Below are 21,493 nucleotides of genomic sequence, written 5' to 3'. Positions count from 1 at the left end.
TTTTTGTGTGTGGGGAGTGGCACTGGGGTTTGAATTCAGGGCCTCATGCTTGCTAGGCAAGAGCTCTACCAACTGCTGGATCCAGTTCTGTCTACCCATGTTCTCCTGTCTAGTTATTTCTCGCCTGCGCCTCAGTTTACCTCCCTGTAAAACAGATGATGAAAGCCAGCACACAGCTTACTGAGACACTTCAGAGAGCTCAGGGATGCCAAATGCCCTGCTCCAAACATGGCACAGAGAATGCATGCCTGCCCCCTTCCTTCCTCTCTCCAGACTTGGCCTCTCTGGGTCCCAGAAGGCTTGGCCCTGCATGGAGGTTGCCCTGGAGCCCAGCTGCAGAGCTGGGCTTGACCGCAGGAAACCTTCCCGGGAATCTCTCTGGAATGAGATGTTCCCAGGGTACCACAGGCCAGTAGCATCGCTGGTGGGCAGCCAGCACAGTGGGGAAAGAGGGAGGTTGCTGGGAAATTGTGCCGAAACGGGGGAGGGGACAGATTCTAACGATTGGTGTCCTGGGAGAGGCCAAGGGAGCTGGGAGGGTTGCCCAAGAGCGTGTGCTCTCCCTCTCTGCTCGGGAAGAGGGGCCCGACCGGACAGCAGTGGCCTCTCTTCCAGGAGGCAGGTGTGTCCTCTTGGAGAGCCAGGCAGTGACTCACCAGACTGCCACAGCTTGTTCCAAACATCCCCCGAGACACCTAACTCCCTCAGCCCATTCTATATTAGCACAAGCGGCGCTCCTGAGCCATAATTAATTAGGTTCCTAGGTACCTCGAGACTGGAAGAGGGTGTCCCAACCTGGGGACACAAATATCACCAACTGCATGCTGGCAGCCCCCACATATGAATTGCAGCCCTGGCCCGCCCTCCTCTCTCTCTTTTATCTATTCACTGATTAGCAGTCAGATGTGGGTGAATTTTGTAAAGTGGGGATGGGGATGGGTGAATGAGCCAGCTAAATAGCTCCTATTTGAGTAATACTAAAATGTCAAGGGTTGGGGGTGTCGCTTAGGGGAGAGCACTAGCCTAGCATATGTGAGCCCTGGAGTCCATCCCAGGCACAGTAAAAAGAGGGAGGGAAGAAAGAAAGGGAGGGAGGGAGAAAGAGAGGACGGGAGGGAGGGAGGTCAGAGATGGACCTAGTAATTCAAACTAATCTCACTCACTTGGGGAAACTGAGGCTCAGCAAGGGGAAAGAAACAAGGAGTGGAACTCAGGGCTCCTGCCTCCCCTTGCTCAATCCTCAGGCTCTCGGTTTTCTGTCTGTGAACAAGGTGACAGGCTGTGAAGGATGGACCGAAGAGGAAAAGTAGGTGAAAGAGCCAGGCACACAGAGGGCTGAAACGTGAGGTTCTTCCCTTCTGTCCCTCTTCCTCTTTCTCTTCCTGGACCTTGATGGTCCTCAGGATCCTTCGGTCACACTGGACGTTGATGGGCCCTGGAGTCCTTTGAACACCTGGGTTAGAATTCAGATTGCACCAGGTGCAGCTGTAGGTTTCCAAAGCAACAAGACACACTGAACACTGAACACCTACTGTGTGCAAGTCACCGCTCTTCATACAAGGTCACACTTGATCCTTCAGAGCTGAGCTCTCCAGTATGACAGTCACCAACCATAGGTCACTACTGAGCACTCAAGCTAGTGCAACCAAGAAAATAATATTTAAATTTTATTTAATTTATTAATTTTTACTATTTTTATTTTGGTGAGACTGGGATTTGAACACAGGGCTTCAGGCTTGCAAAGCAGGTGCTCTGCCCCTGAAGCTAAAGCTCTAATCCTAAATTTTACTTTATTTTAAACTTAAAAACTGAGCCAGGTGCTAGTGGCTCAAGCCTGTAATCCTAGCTACTCAGGAAGCAGAGCTCAGGAGGATCAAAGATAGACCCTATCTCGAAAAAAAACATCACAAGAAAAGGGCTGGCAGAGTAGCTCAAGGTGAAGGCAGCCTGGGCTGGCTTCGAACCTTGATCCTCCTGATTCTGCCTTCTGAGTAGCTGAGATTACAGGTGTGAACCATCGGTGCCTAGCTCATTATGGGTTTTATTTTTTATTTATTTATGTTCTTTGAGGTGTGGTCTTACTGGTTGTCCTCAAGTTTATGACTCTCTTGACTGGGCACCAGTGACTCACACCTGTAATCCTAGCTACCTGAGAGGCTGAGACTGGGAGGATCACAATTTGAGGCCAACTAGGAGCAAATAGTTCACAAGACCCCATCTCCAAAATAACCAGGGCAAAATGGACTGGGGGTATGGCTCAGTGGTACAGCACCTGCTTTGCAAGCACAAAGCCCTGAGTTCAAACCCCAGCCTCACCCAAAAAAAAAATTATGACTCAGTGAGCTGGGATTACTGGTGTATGCCACCATGCCTGGCAATTTTATATTTTACATTTTGGGGTGGTGGGGATTGAACCCAAAGCCTCACACACGCTAGGCAGGTCCTCTACAGCTAACTTACATTCCCAGCCCCACTATGGTTTTTTTAATACTGGTTAATGCTGACATGATAATATTTTGGATATATTTAGTTAAATCAAATACATAATTAAAGTTAATTTTATCTGTTTGTTTTTTACCTTTTTAACAGAAAAATATAAATCACCCATGTGTCGGAAAAGCCAGTGGATCTGCAAAACGCCTGTGGCTTAATGATACTGAGCCAATGTCAAGGTCTTAGCTTTGGCAAATGTGCCATGGTTACGCAAGATGCTAACCTTAGAAGTAGGTGAAGGGTTTGCTGGAGTTCTCTGCTCCAACAGAGAAGCATAAGTACCCCCTTCCAATTACATATGTGACTATAGTATATTTCTATTGGAAATATAAATACTTTTTTTATTTTGGGGAGGGGGAACTGGGGTTAAACTCAATTTTTTTCTTTTTTGAGATAGTGTCTCAAAAACATAGCCCAGGCTGTCCTGGAACTCACAATCCTCCTGCTTCAGCCTCCCAAGTCTTGGGATTACAGGCAGGTACCACCATGCTGGCTAAAGTCTATGTATTTTAATCAGAGAATCTAGCATAGCTCTGGAGAAGAAGCCACCCCATTCTATAGATGAAGAGACTGGTGCTCACAGGGGTTAAGCATCTAGCTGGAACCTCTGCCCTGTCTGCTGTAGGACTTGGCTTCTGTCTTATTGGCTGGCACCCACTAGACCTAAGGAGTTTTTTTGGGGGTCCTCTTTGGGGGCACTGATGAAGGTACGTGGACCCACTTGCTGCAGGGGGGCAGGGTCTGGTGGGTTCCTGTAATAACGAGGTGGTATCCAGGATGGACCCCTTGAGGTGTAAGGCTGGAGCACAAAGGGAAGTGCTGGGGCTGAGCTGACAGACTCTGGCACCTCATTGGTTGGGGGTCACTTTGATCTCTGCTGGACTTGGAGAGCATCTTGAGAGCACCTGTCCCTCTTCAGTGCAAGAAGTAGCAGGCCTTCGAAGCCTGGGGTTCTCAGGTCCCCAAGGGGACCTGGGATGGCACCACAGGGAACCTGGGCATGTCCTGGAGTGAGGAAAAGGCCACAGGTATGCTGACACCACAGGCCTGGTGTCACTTCCCTTCCTTTTTATTTCAAACAAGGGTTTCTTCCTAAGGGCGAAACGCAGTATCCCGCCTGCAGTTGCAATCTGGGCTATGGCCGTGTAATTCCTGTCCCTGCAACATGTCCTGAAGCTGTCCCCAGACACTGACCCAGGTCTCCCTGAGGGCAAGAGCACAATGCCTGGAGACTTGAGTGCCTGCCTGGGGCGGGGGTGGGGTGCTTCTGGAGGCCGAGGGCTCCCCAGACAGCCACCCACCACCCTCCCACATCTAGATGTTGGGAGCCCTGGCCACCCTGTCCTGACATGCCCCTTCCCCTTTGCTGCCCTGCAGTGACTGTGCCTCGCCGCAGCCAGATGTGCGGGCTTTGGTGCTGGCGGCCTCTAACGAGGTCCAGATGTACAGCCTGGAGGCTACCAAAGGAAAAGGAGGCCCTGGGAGGGAGCAGGCAGGCAGGAGGAATGGCCAGGCAGGATCCCCGCTGGAACGAACTGGGGATGTCTCTGCGTTAGTCAGAGCCCAGCTTCTTCCAGCTGGGGCTCCTCTGGGTGCCCTTCAGCTATTCCTGGAGCTTTTTCCCAACAACTGGAGGGTTTGGATTTTTTTCCCTTTCTTTTTTTCCCACTAATTATAGAAGTTATACACAGTGATGAAAGACAATTTAGAAAATCCAAGGAAACCCAAAGATGAGAACAAAACAAAAATAAAATCACCTCTAATCTCACCACTCCAACCACCTTTAAAGTTCTGGAGTATTCCTGCGGACTTTTTAAAAGTATGAATATATATATATATATATATATATATATATAAGTTAAAATCGTGCTTCAAAGCCCTTTTTTTTTTTGCGGTACTGCGGCTTGAACTCTGGGCCTACACCTTGAGCCACTCCACCAGCTCTTTTTTATGTTAGGTATTTTTGAGATAGGGTCTTATGGAATTAATTGCCCGGAGCTGGCTTTGAACGGAGATCCTTCTGATCTCTGCCTCCTGAGTAGCTAGGATTACAGGTGTGAGCCACCAGTGCCTGCCTTCAAAGACCCTTCTAACTGTGTTTTCTACTTGAGTCGGCTGTAGCAGTATTCCCAAAGTGGCACCAAGGAACCCTTTTAATCAGGAGTCCTTCCCCAGCTGTTTGGGACACGCTGGCATGTGCCAACTTAAATGGACTTCTTCCCTGCAGGACTTCCCAGAATCTTTACTTACTAATGTGTGTCCTGAATCAGGAAAAGGAGATGCATTTGTTTTCCTCCTTCTTTCTTTTTCTTTTTCTTCCTTCCTTGGTTCCTTCCTTCCTTCCTTCCTTCCTTCTTCTTTCTTTCTTTTCTCTCTCTCTCTCTCTCTCTCTCTCTCTCTCTCTCTCTCTCTCTCTCTCTCTTCTTTCTTTCTTTCTCTCTCCCTCCTTGGGGCTTGAACTCAGGGCCTACACCTTGAGACTCTCCACCAGCCCTTTTTTGTGAAGGATTTTTTGAGATAGGGTCTCAAACTATTTGTCCGGGGCTGACTTCAAACCACATCCTCCTGATCTCTGCCTTCTGCGTAGCAAGGATTACAGGTGTGAGCCCCGGCACCGGGCTATTGGTTTTACTTGATGACAGCCCTTTGGGGTGAGATGGAATCTCAGTGTCATTTTGATTGGCATTTCCCTGATGGCTAAGGATGTCAGAGCCCTAGCTAAGGACACCATAAGAAAGATAAAGCCTTGTCTTCATGTCTTTGTGAACCATTTGCACTTCTTTTGAGATCAGTGTTCAGTTCATTTGTCCATTTATTGATTAAATCATTTATTCTTTTGGTGTTTAGTTTTTTGAGCTCTTCTGTATCCTGGATATTAACCACCAGTCAGATGGACAGCTGGCAAAGATTTTCTCCCATTCTGCAGGCTGAGGAGACAGCGTTTCTCAGGGTTCACCGTGAGAAACTGAGGGGTTCTCTTGCAGCTTGGGTCTGTGGAACGTCAGGTGGGAAATGCATCGTTCATTCTGGCTGCAGAAAAACCAGCTGCACAGTTTGTTTTAGCATTCCTCAGTGGCTGGGCATCACGGCTGTTTTCAATTTATTACTATACTAATAACTCCGTGATGAGCACCTTTGGCCTCACTATGTAGCCCAGGCTGGCCTTGAATTTTGATCCTCTTGTGTCAGCCTCCCAAGTGTTGGGATTACAAGTGTGTGTTACTATACTCCCCTAAAGACTTCTTTTCTTGTGTTTGTGGGACTGGGGTTTGAACTCAGGGCCATCATGGAGGGCCATGTTGCATGGAGGACAACCAACACGGGACTTAGGACTTAGACATTTTCATTGGTGGCACTATGTATCACCAATGTGGCACTGTGTGCCTGTGGGCACTGGCACGTCAAGGCCACTTCCTGCTCTCTGTGTGTTTTCTTTGATGGGGGTACAGGGAAGAGAGGGAAGACATGACCAGAATGCTCAAGAGAGAGGAGCTGGTGGTCACAGGCACCACTGGCAGGGAGGGTCTTCCTCACCTTCCTACTCCACTGCCTGGCACTGACCAAGTTCTCCACCAGGTTCCCATGCTGATGACACGGCCCCCAGCCCCGGGGGTGATCTCCCCCTTGGGGGTCTGCGTGTCTTTTCCTCTTGCCTCCCCTTACCCTGACTTCTCCTCTTGGCTCATCTTTCTTCATATCCTATATCTCTTGCCCCTTCTTGCCCCCCATCCCCCGTCAATCACCAAACCACCCTATCAAAGCTTCGTGAGACAAACCCAGGTCCACAGTGCAGAGCTCTAGCTAAGAACACCTCACTCTCAAGAGCACCTTCTAGCTGGGTAGGTATGGCAGAGTTGCACACTGGGGCTCGCACCCAGGACCTCATGCAAGCCAGGATGAGTTACATCCCCAGCCTGAGTCAATTTCCTTTTGAAAAATCTAGGCAAAGGTAGGGAATCCCAGGAAAAAAAAAAAAACTCAAATGCACATACACACAGCAAAGAGTTCAAGTCTGGCTCCTCCCCGAGAGCCCTGGTCAGGGGACGCAGCTCAGTGTGCACTCCAGCAGGCAGCTGACTGACTTCTGCAACCAACCTTCCATCTTCTGGGAAACTGCTCAGTTACGTTTGTCTCCCAAGGAGCCAGAGGCTTGACCGGAACAACAAAGGTCCCTTATCCCTTGTTCTCAATTTCAAAATCCCCAAACCTCTGAAAGAAAGCAACAGGCTAGATAAAATGAGTCTTATCATAACACATTTGGCTGCAAAACTTGACCTGGTGTGAACTCATTTGGCAGGAAAATGAACTCATCTGAGGTGAGGCTATTTCCAGACATTCTTTACACCATTTAGCATGTGAATATTCATAGACTGCTCAGAAATATTTATGTGTTTACCTGGTTGCTGCTCCAGAACCAGCCTGGGTATTTTAGAATATACAGAGGACTCACTATGAGAACCATGAGAAATCCTGAACTCTGAAACCTATCTGGCCCCGAGGGTTTCAGCTAAAGGACTGTGAACCTGTATTTATAAGATTTCTCCTTAAAAAGTTCACAGGCATAGGAGTGAAGGAGCCAGACACATGGTGAGGCTGCGGTATGCCCCATTTACACAAAGTTCAAGGACAGCAAAACTAACTGATGGTGGTAGAAGTCAGAATAGCAATTACTTCTGGTGGGTGACGTGGTGGGGTACTGGTCCAGGAGGAGGGGAGGGAAATTTATAAAGCCCTGGAAAGGTCCCTAAGCCTCTGGGGTAGAGGTTACATGGGTACGTGCCTATGTAAAAATTCCTAAAGCTGAACTTTGCTGTAAGTCTGATATACCTCGAAATAAAAGTCAAATTCATAGGAATACATTATTTCAAATGAAGAAACCACTTTGGCATGCAAACCCACCACCCTGTGGTATCTTTGAACTTCCCAACAAAGCTTAAATTAAAGCCATCTTAATATAGGTTTGGCTTTTCTTTAATCCCCAGAAATGAATTTAACACAAATTCTAATGTAGTGAATATTTTTTTAAACTTGACTTTGCCTTCCAAAAGCATCCATCCAGCTGGGTACAGGTGCCTCATATCTGTAATTCTAGCTACTTGGAAGGCTGAGATCAAGAGCATCTCGGTTCAAGGCCAGCCTGAACAAATAGTTCACAAGTCTCCCCCATCTCCAAAATGACCACAGCAAAATGGGCTGGGGGTGTGGCTTAAGCAGTAGAGTGCCTGCTTTGTAAGTGTAAAGCCCTGAGTTCAAACCCTGGTACCACCAAAATCAATCCATCCATCCATCCATCCATCCTTGGAGTGCATCTTTGCTTGGAAGGTACTGTAGGAAGCACTCAGGTATGGCTTCTTCCACTCACGCTTCACACCTCACCTCACAGGGAAGGATGTTTCTAGGCACTATGTACGGCACACAGCTCACAACATACCAGCCAGGGGATGTGGATGGAGCCAGGCCTAGCACCCACCCATGAACTTGCACACAGCCAACAATGTCCTTTAATTGCCGCTGATTAAAGCTGGAATTTGGAATTTGTATCTGAGAACAGAAGGGCACAGAGGACTCCTTGATTAAGCAGGTCAGATAACAATGCGTTGCTGGGAGGACCTGGGAATTTTTCCCTCTGCCTTCTCTTTGCTCAACATCTGACTGCACTCAGCCTTGACCTCTGACCCTCACTCCCACAAAATCCCCAGCCTCGCCTTCCCTCCCTGTTTCCTATTCTGGCTTGAGCCTGGCCCACAGGGTTTCTTTTCTGTGCAGCTCCACTCCTGACCTGGTTTAGCCCAAACACCAACCTTCCCCTATCTCCAGCCAGAGGGCACTGGCCTTGGGCTGTCCTCAATTGCCTAGGATCCTTTGAGGAACAGTCAAGGTAAAAACCAACCTACACGGGCTTTTTCCTCATCTTTCTGGAGCAACACTGCTGGAAACATTCAGTGTCTGCTTTGTCCAATATGGAAGCCCCCTAGCTCCGTGTGACTATGGAGAACTTGTGCCACTGAGAACTGAATCTTTAATTTTAAAATGTTTCAAATTAAATTTTAAACACTTGTGGCTAGTTGCTTTAGAGGGAGGGAGGGACAGTTCTTTAGTTGCCAGGGAGCCTTCAGGCTGCTCTCTGAAGATACCCAGCTCTAGCCTGGCCCCCTCCCAGATCTGTCTTCTCACAGAGTAATAACTGGGAGCACTGATTGAGACCCCACAATGTGTGAAAATGGAACCCATATGTATCGGGCCACCTAGAGGCCATCCTAGCATTCAAGAGCAACTCAGGTTCCAGCACAGTTGGAAAGTAACATAGTAGGTCTTTTCTAAGAACTGCAGGAGGAAGCACAAAGGGGAAACTGTCGTGGACACATAGGGGCTTCTGACCCTAGTCCTGCTGGCCTCTTCCTCCTGTCCCCCCTCCATCGTTTCTCTTCCTCCTCCTCCTCCTTCTTCTTCTTTTTTGTGGTACTGAGGTTTGAACTCAGGGACTTGCACTTAGCTATACAAGTCCTCTACCACTTGAACAACATCCCCAGCCTTTTTTTGTTTTTCTTTTTGAGACAGGTTCTTGCTGTGCAGCCCAGGCTGGCCTGGACTTTAGATCCTCCTGCCTCAGACTGCCCAAGTGTTGGGATTACAAGTGTGCCCTACCACTCCTGGCCATTCTTTCTTATTTAAAGAAATTTGGCTACTCTGGGGTTTGCCCTGCCTCGTCTCACCTGTAACAGGTCCTAACAGGCCACCCGACATCCTCCTTGGCAGGAGAGAAAAAAAAAAGTGACTGATACTTAGTATGAGCTTTTTTTTTCTTTTCTTTTATTCCTGTTGTACAAGGGCACGAGTAAGGCCAGTTTACAGATGAGGAAACTGAAGGTCAGGACAGTTGGGACCCACTGCTGGGAAAGGAGAAATCAGGACACCAGTCCAGCGATGTCAGACTCCCAGGACACTGAGGGGTCTCTCCCGCCTTGCCTTTCTTGTCAAGAGTTACCCCTCTGGCATGCTATGCTATCTGTCCCCACTCTCTGATGCCAAGCCCAGGACTGACAACTGATGTATAACCTGTGCACATCAACTTAATATGCCAGCTATGGACTCCTAGTGGCCCCGCCCCAGGAAGTTGTTCTGTTCTTGTTAACCAGGAGACAAAGGCCTGAACCATGCGCTGAGTCAGAGAGGAGCTCGAATCCCAGTTTCTCAACCTGGACCTGAGACTCAGTAGCAGGTCATACTAGGCCTCCACTCCTGTCACCACCTCATTCTGACAAGTTGAGCCTGTTCTCCAACTCAGGGTCCCCCAGCTGTCCACCCATCCCATGGCAGGCCTTCCTTAGTGCTAGCCAAGCTCATGCCTTTTAAACCCATGGTAAAGGCCAGGCACTGGTGACTCACGCCTATAATCCCAGCTACTTAGGAGGTAGAGATTGGGAAGATCATGGTTCAAAGCCAGCCCAGGCAAACAGTTTGCAAGACCCTATCTCAAAAAAAAACCCAACACAAAAAAAAGGTTGGTGGAGTGGCTCAAGTAGTAAAGTGCTTCCTTAGTAAGCATGAGACCATGAGTTCAAACCCTAGTGCTGCCAAATAAATAAATAAAATAAAAACCATGGCAAAAAAATAAAGATAACATAACATTTAACCAGATGAAGGATACAGTTCAGTGACCCATGCACCATTGATGCAACCATCCCACTTTTTGTCCTCAGAACTTTTCTCAAATTGAATCTCTATACCCATTAAACAAGAACTCCCCACCTCCTTCCCGATTTCCCCAGCCTCTGCCAACCACTTTCTGATTCTGCTGTAGGCACTGTATGAGAGTGGAACTGAACAAGGTTTGTTTCTTTGCGATGCGTGTTTCACAGGTAGCGTCTTCATTTCACTTGCTAGGCAAGGGCTGAGCCCCAGGGGCCACACCCAGCTTGTGCCTGTCCCCTTTAATCTCGTCCCACTCAAGTCTGCCCCCTACATAACCAGAGCTTTCGCTATCACCCTTTAAAATGTAGCACTAAATCCAAGGCTGCCAACACAGGAGGTGGAGGATCCCATGGGGCTGCGCTGCAGAGCGGGGCTTGACGTGGCCCGGGTCGACGTTTACACTGGAAATTCCTGTGCAGTGTGTAGATCTGCTGATCAAATATAACCGTGTTATGAGATGTCTGTCACACACAGAGTGACAATGAGAAATTCTGCGATGAGCAGGAGTGGTAAGAGCGTCTCCTCAAGGGCCACAATGGACCCAGCACCAGGCAAAGTTCATCCCCTCTATGTGTCGCTTAAATGTCACCCCTCAGGGCTGGAGGTATGGCTCAGTGGTAGAGTGCTTGGCTAGCCCTGGGTTCAATACCCAGAACTGGAAAATAAATGTCATACCTCTATGTGATCAGAAATGTTGACTCACTTTACAGGTGAGGGAACTGAGACTCAGAGGATCTAAGTAACTCACCCACCCAGCCAGAGGAATCTGATCCCAGAGTTCATAACCTCTCCCACACTGTACCATCTTCTACTCCTGGCACCAAACAAATGGTCATCGAAAGGGCAAATAACCATGGTGCGGTTCAAATTAAAGCTGGAGGAGTACTGGCATTCAAGCATCTCTCTCTCTCTCTCTCTCTTTTCCTGGCAGGCATAAACTTCTCTGCCCCACCATGGTCCTCTTCACTATGATGGACTGAAATCTTTGAAACCATGAGCTTAAATAAATTTTCTTCCCTTCAAAATAAAATAAATAAGCTGGGCGCCGATGGCTCACACCTGTAATACTAGTTACTCAGGGGGCAGACATCAGGACGATCGCAGTTCAAAGCCAGCCTGGGCTTCATAGCGAGATCTTGTCTCAAAAAAAAAAGAGGTCATAGAGTACAGACTCGCTATCTTTGAGATTCGTCAGTGTTGCTCACCATCATCGGATGGATAGTTGAAGTATGTCGATAGCTGTCTGTGTGCTTGGGAGTGCTCTGTGGGGTGGAAACACCTGGGTTTGATTGCTCACTCACTGTTGATGGACATTTCTTTCTTTGTTTTTGTTTGGGGTTTTTTGGTAGTACTGGGGATTGAACTCAGGACCGTGTGCTAGGCAGGTAGTCTATCACTAGAGTCACACCCTCAGCCACTTTTACTCTGGTTATTTTTCTTTTTTTTTTTTTAAGTAGAGCTGGGGTTTGAACACAGGGCTTCATGCGTGCTAGGCTGGCGCTCTACCACTTGAGCCACTCCACCAGCCCTACTCTGATTATTTCTGAGATAGAGTCTCGCTTTATGACGACCTGGCGGGCCTGGATCAAGATCCTCCTATTTGTGCTTCACCATGTAGCTGGAATGACAGATGCATACCACTGTGTTCAGACAATTAGTTGAGATGGGGTCTCCCAACCTTTTTGCCTTGGCTGGCCTAGAACCTCAATCTCTGCCTTCTGAGTAACTAGGATTACAGGCATGTAACCTGGCTGGGTTGTTTTCAGATCTTGACACTACAAATAAAGCTGCTCATTTATTTTGGATAAATACTTTTTTGTCGACAGCTAGGTCACATGAAAGATGTGTGTTTCACCTTTTAAGAAACTAACAATTATTTTCCAAAATGCCTACACCATTTTATGATCTCACTAGCAGCATTGAAGAGCTTTTAGTTACTCTGCAGCCTCACCAATACTTGGTATTGTTAGGCTTTCTAAGAGGACATCGTTTTTTAAGTGGATTTATACTAAACCAAGAAGTGCCTGGAAGAAAATGCTAGAAGGGCTGGGGCATAGCTCAGTGGTGGAACACTTGTCTAGCATGGACAGGTCCTGGATTGGATCCCAGTATCAACAAAAAAGAAGAGAAGAAGGAGGCAGAGAGGGAGGGAGGGAGGGAAAAAGAAGAAAATACTAGAAGGACAGGAGCTGGAACCCCAGTTTCACCTCCCTGGGAAACTGGGGAGGTGTTCTGGAGAAACACCTTGTCTCAGCAAGGACACCTGAGAATGGGCTTTGCAGGAAGTGGGGTCCCAGTCACTGATGTGTTCAAGCAGCAAAATTTGTGGGGTTCCTGTCTCAGACAGGTTCCATGAGTTCCATTCACATTGGCTGGGCACCTTCTATGCCCTGCAGCAGGACAGGGACAAGACAGGTACAAAGCAAATGTTATCATGCTTTTGCTAAATCATAGCATATGATTAGGGCTCTAAGAAAGGCATGTGCAAGGTTCCTGGGGTCTTGGAGGAGGCAGTGGGAGTGACACTGCAGCTGGGCCTCAGACAGAAGCAGGGTGGGAGTTTGGGATAAATGACCTTCTGATCTTTAAGACTGTAAAATCAGGTTGTCATAAAAACAACCTAAAAGTTCAATAATAGGAGCCCACTGTCAATATGAATCCTACATAGCATTCAGATGAAATATAATCTAGGATGTTCTTTACATATTGATATAGAATGGCCACACTGTGTGGCAGAGTCTGATGAGTATGGACACACACCCACACCCATGCACACCTATTTGCATAATCGTATGACTCTGGGCCACAGGAAAATCTAGTAACTTAGGTTGTCTTCAAGAGGGGAAGTGGCTGGGAGATGGCTGTGGGAAAGAAACTGTCTTATGGGGCCTTTCTAACCTGACACTGCCTAAAATGAAATTAGACCAAAACTAAGACCATCATGCTGAGAAACTGAAGGTAGGTACCTGGTTCCGCCTATCACCCCAGCGTGTACCTAACCCCCCTGCCCCCACAAACATTCAGATGCAGACAGCAACCTGGAGTCAGTCCCACGGTTCTGCTTTCTAATCAGATCCCACGTGAAGCCAGTACTGCTGGGCCTGGACCACCCCTCGAGTGGGAAGTCTGAGCTCTGCGCACCTGGGAATGAGCTCAGCATCAACAGGTCTTGGGAAGGTGCCCGGGCTCAATTTGATGGTGGAGAATCTCCCACCCTGGTGTAGTCTGAGCCTCTCAGCCCTGCTGACACTAGGGACCTCTGGCCACTGCCCTTGGTTTCCATTCCCTGCCCCCACCTCTGTTTAGGTGGAAACAGACTGGATCCTTAGGCCTGGGGTGTGAATCAAGTGGTAGAGCACCTGCCTAGCAAGCATGAGGCCCTGAGTTCAAACCCTAGTGCCACCCCCAAAAAAAGGAAGGAAGGAAGGAAAGAGGGAAGGAAGGAAGGAGGGAAGGAAGGAAGGAAGGCAGAGACCAGGTCCCCCAGTAGCCTTCACTGAAGAGAGACTCTGACAGCAGGTGGGACAAAATGGCATCCCGGAGGCACAGGAGGGCTGGTTGAGAGGGTCAGGGCACAGTGTTCTACATTGCACAAGGCAGGAGGCTAGGTTTTACAGTCACAGCACTGCCTTTCCTATTTCTGATGGGCCACCCCATCTCACGCCCTCCTTTGAGAAGCCAAACCAAACCTCCTTCCACAAATGAAACCAGACAGCACTTGGCACAGCCTCTCAGCTTGTGTGAAAGCACAGGTCTTAGATTCAGGTGTGGCTGGCTAGACCACCTGCTCTGGCAGACAGCTGATGGGCCTCCAGAGGAGGTCTGCTGCCAGCCCAGGTGGGAGCTGACCTGGGAACCTGGAAGTCAAGCTGCTAAACCCCAAATGCCCCCACCACACCCCTGGCCCCAGGGGACAGGGCAGTTTTCCAGGCCACACACATGGGTTTCCCTGATGAGGCATTTTCTGTCTGAGAAAAGCCTGCTCTTAGCCATCGCCAGAGAGAAATGAGTGTGGTACAAGTTCTAGAGACAAAACCAACAGGCTCGACCCCTCAGGGGGCACCAGCCCTGGCTGGAGCAGCAGAGGCCCAGAAGTGACCCTGGAGGTGTGCCAGGGAAGGTGCCCCTCCCCCACATCATCCCCACCCATCGTGGCCGTGCTTGAAACACATTCATTCTTTCTAGATGAGAAATTGCATCCACCCACAGGAGAGGTAATACATTAAGCTGTTATCAGTCATCTACACCTTAATACGAATTAGCCCATCAGCCTTGGAATGTTACACCTGGACCGAGCTTAGACCAGCCCACCATTTTTTTTTTTTTTTTTTTTTTTGTACAAGTCAGGAAGTTGAAGTCCAGAGTGGGAGGTGACTGATTCAAGGTCAAGTAGCAAGGTAGTGACCCAACTCAAGGCAGGAAGAGCCAGCCATAAAGAGAGATTAGAAAAAAGTAACAAAATCCTCAATATGTCTCAGTGGAGAGGAGCCAGGAACCCTTCAAACTTTCACATTATCAACTCAGCTCTTCCATGTTTTCTCCCCAGAGAAGGCAGGAAGCAGAGCCAGTAGCAGCTCCCTATCTGCCCTACCAATGAGTAAAAAATGCCTTTGAAGTCTCCCGTTTTTATCTTCAAGTCATTGGAATGCAACATCCTACTCCATAATATACACTGGCTTGTTTTCACATCAAAATAAGTGAGATTTATTTAGGGAGATACCATTTTCCATCTATCAGATAGTCTGATAGCAAAGTTTGTGTTTCTGGTGCAGGGACCTGGGTGGCTGTGACAGCAATGTGGCAACATCTCATCAGATGCTCTTTCCTGCCTTTTTGAATTTTGTGTCATCTATGAATCTGACCTGGTCAAAAAATTAGCTGGGCAATGGTGGCTCACACCTGTAATCCTAGCTACTCAGGAGGCGGAGATCAGGAGGATCAAGGTTCTAAGCCAGTCCAGGCAAATAGTTCAAGAGACCCTACCTCAAAAACAATCTCAAGTAAAAGGGCTGGTGGAGTGGCTCAAGGTGTAGGCTCTTGAACTGGAGTTCAAACCCCAGTACCAAAATAATAATAATATTAATAAAAGTGAAGCATAAAAATGTGGATTCGAAGCTGGGCATGATGGTGCCATCTATAATCTCAGCACTTGGGAGGCAAAGGGCAGGAGGATTGTGAGTTTCAAAAAAAAAAAGAAAAGAAAAGAAAAAAAGAAGGAGTGAATTTGATAAAAGTACATTATATATATTATATACCTGTATAGAAATATTACAATGAAACCATTTGTATGATTTATAGATGCTAATATAAAAAAGAAAATGACAAAAAAGAGTGAGTTGCTTGGGCATAGGGAAACAGGCATTCCTGACCTGAGCAGGGGCAGTGCAAACAGAGACGTCTGCAGGTTAGGCCACTGTGAGATTCACCCAGATGTCAAACACACACCTCCTACCCAATAGCCCACACGTGGGGAGATGATAACGAGGGCATCCCCAGCTACTTTATTTTTGCTGACCCTAGCGCTGGCCTGAACAGACCCAACACCCCTTCGGTTCTCACAACAGCTCCTACATCAGCTCCGCCATGTGACAGATGAGGCATTAGGGTGCATTAGTGCTAACCAGGCCCAAGGTCACTCATCTGGCAGGTGGCACAGAAGGGACTGGTATCAGGGCCTGTGCGCTGAACCCCTGGGTGGCACAAGCATGTGTGTTAGCTGCCATTCGTGAGGCAACTTCTGTTCACTAAGTCCCTGACCAGGTCACTTTGTGGTGATTCTGATGACATCTCGTCTACACCCAGTCCTGTGTTGAGTGTGAGAGGTGGCAGGTGTGGGGGGCGTCCACTAGGGGAACTGAAGAAGAAAACAGAAGGCAACATCTCTGCCCTTAAGAAGTTGACAGTGGGTGTAAACAAGAAGTTGACATTTGTGCAACACTTCACAGTTTTCAAACCCTCTCACTATCTCACCTAATCTTCCGACAATCCTGCCAAATACTTGTGATGATCTCTGCTCCAGGATGAGGAAACCAAAGTCTCAAGTCACAAGGGGTTGCCCCCACCATCATCCACAAGCCTGCTGAGGAGCTGTAACTTGACCCAAGTCCCATGACGCCTCTGGGCCAAAGGGAAATGACACACCGTCTTGACAGCCCAGCTCAGAGGCTTCTAGCTTGCTCCAGCATGAGGACTCCTTTTTCCCTTTGGAAATTGTTACAATCCTGCAAATGAGAGGAACAGTTATTTTGGGATTTGATCAACTGGAAAAACTCATAATGATGAAAAAAAAAGGCTTGAGCCCAACTGAAAAGGACACCAGCACAGAGCCACACCAGACATTACTTATGCAGTCTGCAGACAGTAGTTGGAGTGTAAATAAACACAGTAACTTCTTGCAATAACTCAGCAGTCCACAGGCAAGCTAACAGCTGCACAGAACAGACTACCAGAGCATTGCAGAGAAGGGAACATAGCCAGAGTCCATCTTTTGACCAGGGCAGGGGCAGAAAAGGGCACTTAAACTCGAGGATTGGTGGAGAGCAAAGTGGAGAATTTGTTGGGAGCAAAGGAGGCTGGCCAGGGGGAGAACAGCCTGCAGGAGGTCAAAGGGATGTGCATTTGTTTTGGAGGGAAGGGCTGATTCTAGGTGCCTTGAGGCCATTTGAACAATTGAGATAAGAGGAGGACCAGCTGGGAGCTTGTGGCTCATGCCTGTAATCATAGCTACTCAGGAGGCTCTCAGTTCAAAGCCAGTCCCAGGCAAATAGTTTGGGAGACCCCATCTTGAAAATACCCATCACAAAAAAGGGCTGGTAAAGTGGCTCAAACATGAAACCCTGAGTTCAACCCTAGTACAACCAAAAAAAAGAAAGGGACCAGAGTGGAGAGAGTGGTTCAAGGGGAGATAACACAGGTTCATGTCCCTTCTCAATGCCTTTGGGGTCAGATGTGTGTCATAAGTCAGGGTCTTTTGGATTTTAGAAAGGCAGCACAGTGTTGTGTTTGTAATACCAGAAGCAGGATCTAGGCTGGCTCCCGACCATGAAACACTTTGAGAAGATTTCTATAAACAAGTATAAGGATAATCACACAGGTGGAAGTAAAGACAGTGAACAGGTCAGCTCAGGTTTTAGGGCCAAATGTGTTTTGTTTTCAGAACTTTTAGGCATTTGGGGTAATAGATAAGGAAATATATTTAAAATTAAATAGATATGAAGACCAGTGGAACAGAATAAAGGCTCGGATATGAATCCACACAGCTACACCCACCTTATTTTTGACAAAGGCGCCAAAAACATACGATGGAAAATAGACAGCCTCTTCAACAAATGTTCCTGGGAAAAGTGGTTATCTGCCTGCAGAAAACTGAAAGTGTATCCATGCCTATCACCCTGTACTAGTATCAACTCAAAATGGATGAAGGACCTTAATATCAGACTTGAAATTCTGAGGTTAGTACAGGAAGGAGCAGGAAACACTCTGGAAGTAATAGGCATAGGCAAGGACTTCCTCAATAGAACCCCAGCAGCCCAGCAACCAAGAGAAAGGATGGACAAATGGGACTACATGAAATTAAAAAGCTTCTGTACAACAAAAGAAATGGTCTCTAAACTGAAGAGACAACCCACAGAGAGGGAGAAAATATTTGCCAGCTACACATCAGGCAAAGGACTGATAACCAGAATATACAGGGAACTTAAGAAACTAAACTCTCCTAAAATCAATGAACCAATAAAGAAATGGGCAACTGAACTGAATAGAACTTTTTCAAAGAAAAAAATCCAAATGGCCAAAAAAACACATGAAAAAATGCTCACCATCTCTAGCCATAGAGGAAATGCAAATCAAAACCACACTAAGATTCCACCTCACCCTTGTTAGAATAGCCATCATTAGCAACACCACCAATAACAAATGTTGGTGAACATTCGGGGAAAAAGAAAACCTTATACACTGCTGGTGGGAATGCAAACTGGTACAATCACTCTGGAAAACAATATGGAGGCTTCTTAAAAATCTAAACATTGATCTACCATATGATCCAGCAATACCACTCTTGGGGATATACCCAAAGGAATTCGACTCAGGTTACTTCAGAGGCACCTGCTCACCCGTGTTTATTGCAGCACTATTCACAATAGCCAAGTTATAGAAACTGACAAATGGATCAAGAAAATGTGGTATCTAAACACAATGGAATTTTACTCAGCCATAAAGAAGAATGAAATCTTGTCATTCGCAAGTAAATGGGTGGAACTGGAGAAGAATGACGTCTTTTCTGCCCCAACCAACTGCCCCTTCTATACCCTGCACTTAGCCCTCAGGGTTCTTGCACCACTTTCTCCACTTCTGTATGTATCACTCTTTTTCTTTTTTTTTTTTTTTTTGGTGGTACTGGGGTTGAACTCAGGGCCTTCACACTTGCTAGGCAGGATCTCTATTTCTTGAGCTGTATTGGGTATTTTTGAGATAGGGTTTCTTGAACTATTTGCCCGAATGGCCTCGAACCACAATCCTCCTGATCTCTGCAACCAGAGTAGCAAGGATTACAGAAATTAGTCACTGGTGCCCTGCTTGCATCTTTTTCTTGCTATTTAACTAACACCTTCCAAGAAGGGCCTTCTAAGAAAGGAGGAGGGTTGTGCCTTATCCAGTTCTGTTCCTGCAATTCACATGGTGCCTCGCACATCTTCAGCACTCATTAAATGCTCATTGATTGGCTGAAATTAAAATATGGACTTTAGCTACAAAAGCTTATATATATATATATTTTGTTTGTTTTTTTGTTTTTTTTGGGGGGGTGAAGTTTTGAACTCAGGGATTCACACTTGCAAAGCAGGTGAGCTACACTTCCAGTCCATTTTTTGCTCAGGTTACTTTGGAGGTAGGGGTCTCAAACTATTTGCCCAGGCTGGCCTCAAACCTCCATCCTTTCAAATTCAGCCTCCCGAGTAGCTAGGATTACAGGAGTGAGTCACTGGCACCCAGCTGTGTCCCATTTTCTATAAACAAAATCCTACTTCCCATAAAGCTGTATGGGATGGAGTTTGCAAAAATCATGTGGGTTGTGATCCCAAATCCTGTGGGTTGGCAGTTCTTGCTGGGCAATGGGACCTGTCCTGTGAGAAATAGCTGCAGAATAAGACTACGACAGCCAAGGGACAGTGCTGCTGGGAGACCACGGCTGGGAGAGGACAGAACAATGTGAGATGAGTCACAAGTGTGCATGTCATCCTTGCTCAAGGTAAAATGAGATTGCTGGGAAACAAAAGAACTATGTCACAAGGCAGGATGAATTCAGTGCATGCCTCTTAGAGAGGGGCTCAGAGGACAGAGGAAGGGGAGGAGGGCTCTGTGCTGGTGGGCAGGGCAGATGTGGTGAGGCAGGGGATCCAGACAGGGCCAGGACCACTCCAGGGATCTTCCTGACTTAGAACCCCAGTGTTCACAGTTGGCATCTACCCTCCCTGAGCTGACATCCACCAGTCCACCAGACTGTGAGCAGTTCCAGATCTGAGTTTCTGATAATATTTTTTGGTGGTAGTGGTACTTGAGTTTGAACTCGGGGCTAGAACTGCTTGCTAGACAGGCTCTCTACCACTTGAGCCACTTCCAGTTCTCTGATAACTTAATTATTAGGCTGGTAGTCAGTCCCCAACACTAAAAAAAAAAATGTTCCCCCATTTCTCCCCAGAAAAGATAAAAAGAAGAAATTAAGAAAATACAAAGAGGGCCAGGTGCTGGTGGCTCACACTTGTAACCCTAGCTACTCAGGAGACAGAGATCAGGAGGATCGAGGTTCAAAGCCAGCCCCCAGCAAATAGTTCATGAGACCCTATCTCAAAAAAAAAAAAAAAAACACAAAAAAGGGCTGGTGGAATAGCTCAAAGTGTAGGCCTTGAGTTCAAACCCCAAAAAATAAAAATAAAAAAACACAAAGATAGTGGGGGATCAAAGTGCAAGTCCAGGCTGGGCAAAAAGCTAGGGGGATCCCATCTTAACCAGTAAAAGCCGGGTGTGGCAGGTTGTCATCCCAGCTACTGGGAAGCATAAATAGGAGGATTGTGGTCCAGGACAGCCTGGGCATAAACTCAAGATCTGATTTGAGGGGGTGGGGGCAGGGGGGAGAAATGAACCAAGCCTTGTATGCACATATGAATAATAAAAGAAAAAAAAAAAAAAGATCTGATTTGAAAAATAACTAAAGCAAAAAGTCGAACAGCACCTGCCTAGCAAGCATGAGGTCACAGGACCACAAACCTCAGCACTAACACAAAAATTTTTTTGCACTATATTTTGGTGTGTGCCCACCTATTCCAATACATGTATATTTTTATTTACTTATTTATTTTGTTTTTTGAGACAGGATCCCTTGCTATATAGCCCAGGCTGGCCTTGAACACAAGATCATCATGTCTCACCTCTGTATGCTGGAATTACAGGTATGTGTCACCACTCATCACTCCCATCTAAACTTTTAGTCACCAACTACCCACCTACCCACCCTTTCACCTACCAATCCAACTACCCACGCACCTACCATCCACCTCTCCATCTGAATCAGAGTCCCCAGTTTCAGACAACAGAATCCACTTTAACAGAAAGGAATTTATAAGGGAGTCTTGCAAGGCTTGAAGAATTCAGAAAGGAAGACAGACAGAGGCTCAGTATTCAGGAACAATTCCCAGACAACAAGAGGTACTTTCCCAGCAAGGCTATCGTGGCAGCTACCTCTCAGTACAAATTCTGCCACGTGCCTCAGACCCAGTGCTCCTTTGGGCCCCTTTCCCACAATGCCTACTTTCTCAGTTGCTCCTTCCTGAATGGCAATCTCATGATAGAGCATCTGATGTGTGGAACCCAGGTCACACGCCAACACCTTAGTTGCAAGGGTGTCTAGGACGTAAACATCTGTCCTTTATTTTGGAGAAGTGGAATTTATGATGTGGGAAAAACCCCCAAACAGGCAAGTTGATCAAAAGATATTGGCGATCATGAGGCATGACCAATGTCCCCTATACCATAGCTTGATGTTTTCCCCTCCCTTTACAAATATGAAATGATACTGATTTAATCATTGTGGGGCCCTGCAGTGTGCAGCTCAGGGCCTGGCACACAGTAAGAATGTGAAACACCAGGAAGGAAAGGGAGAGGGACACTGAGAGAAAGAGAGTGCCTATTTACAGGCACCATGAAAACTCTCTCCCAAGGATTATGAAGGAGGGGATTCCCTCTCCCTAGTCAGAAGTACAGAGCTGTCCTCCAGCTCCCGCACACACAAACACACTTGCTCACTAAGGCCTCTGCC

This window comes from Castor canadensis, chromosome 8 (genome assembly GCF_047511655.1).
Source record: "Castor canadensis chromosome 8, mCasCan1.hap1v2, whole genome shotgun sequence".
Lineage (NCBI taxonomy): Eukaryota > Metazoa > Chordata > Mammalia > Rodentia > Castoridae > Castor > Castor canadensis.
Note: the sequence above shows the minus strand (reverse complement) of the source record.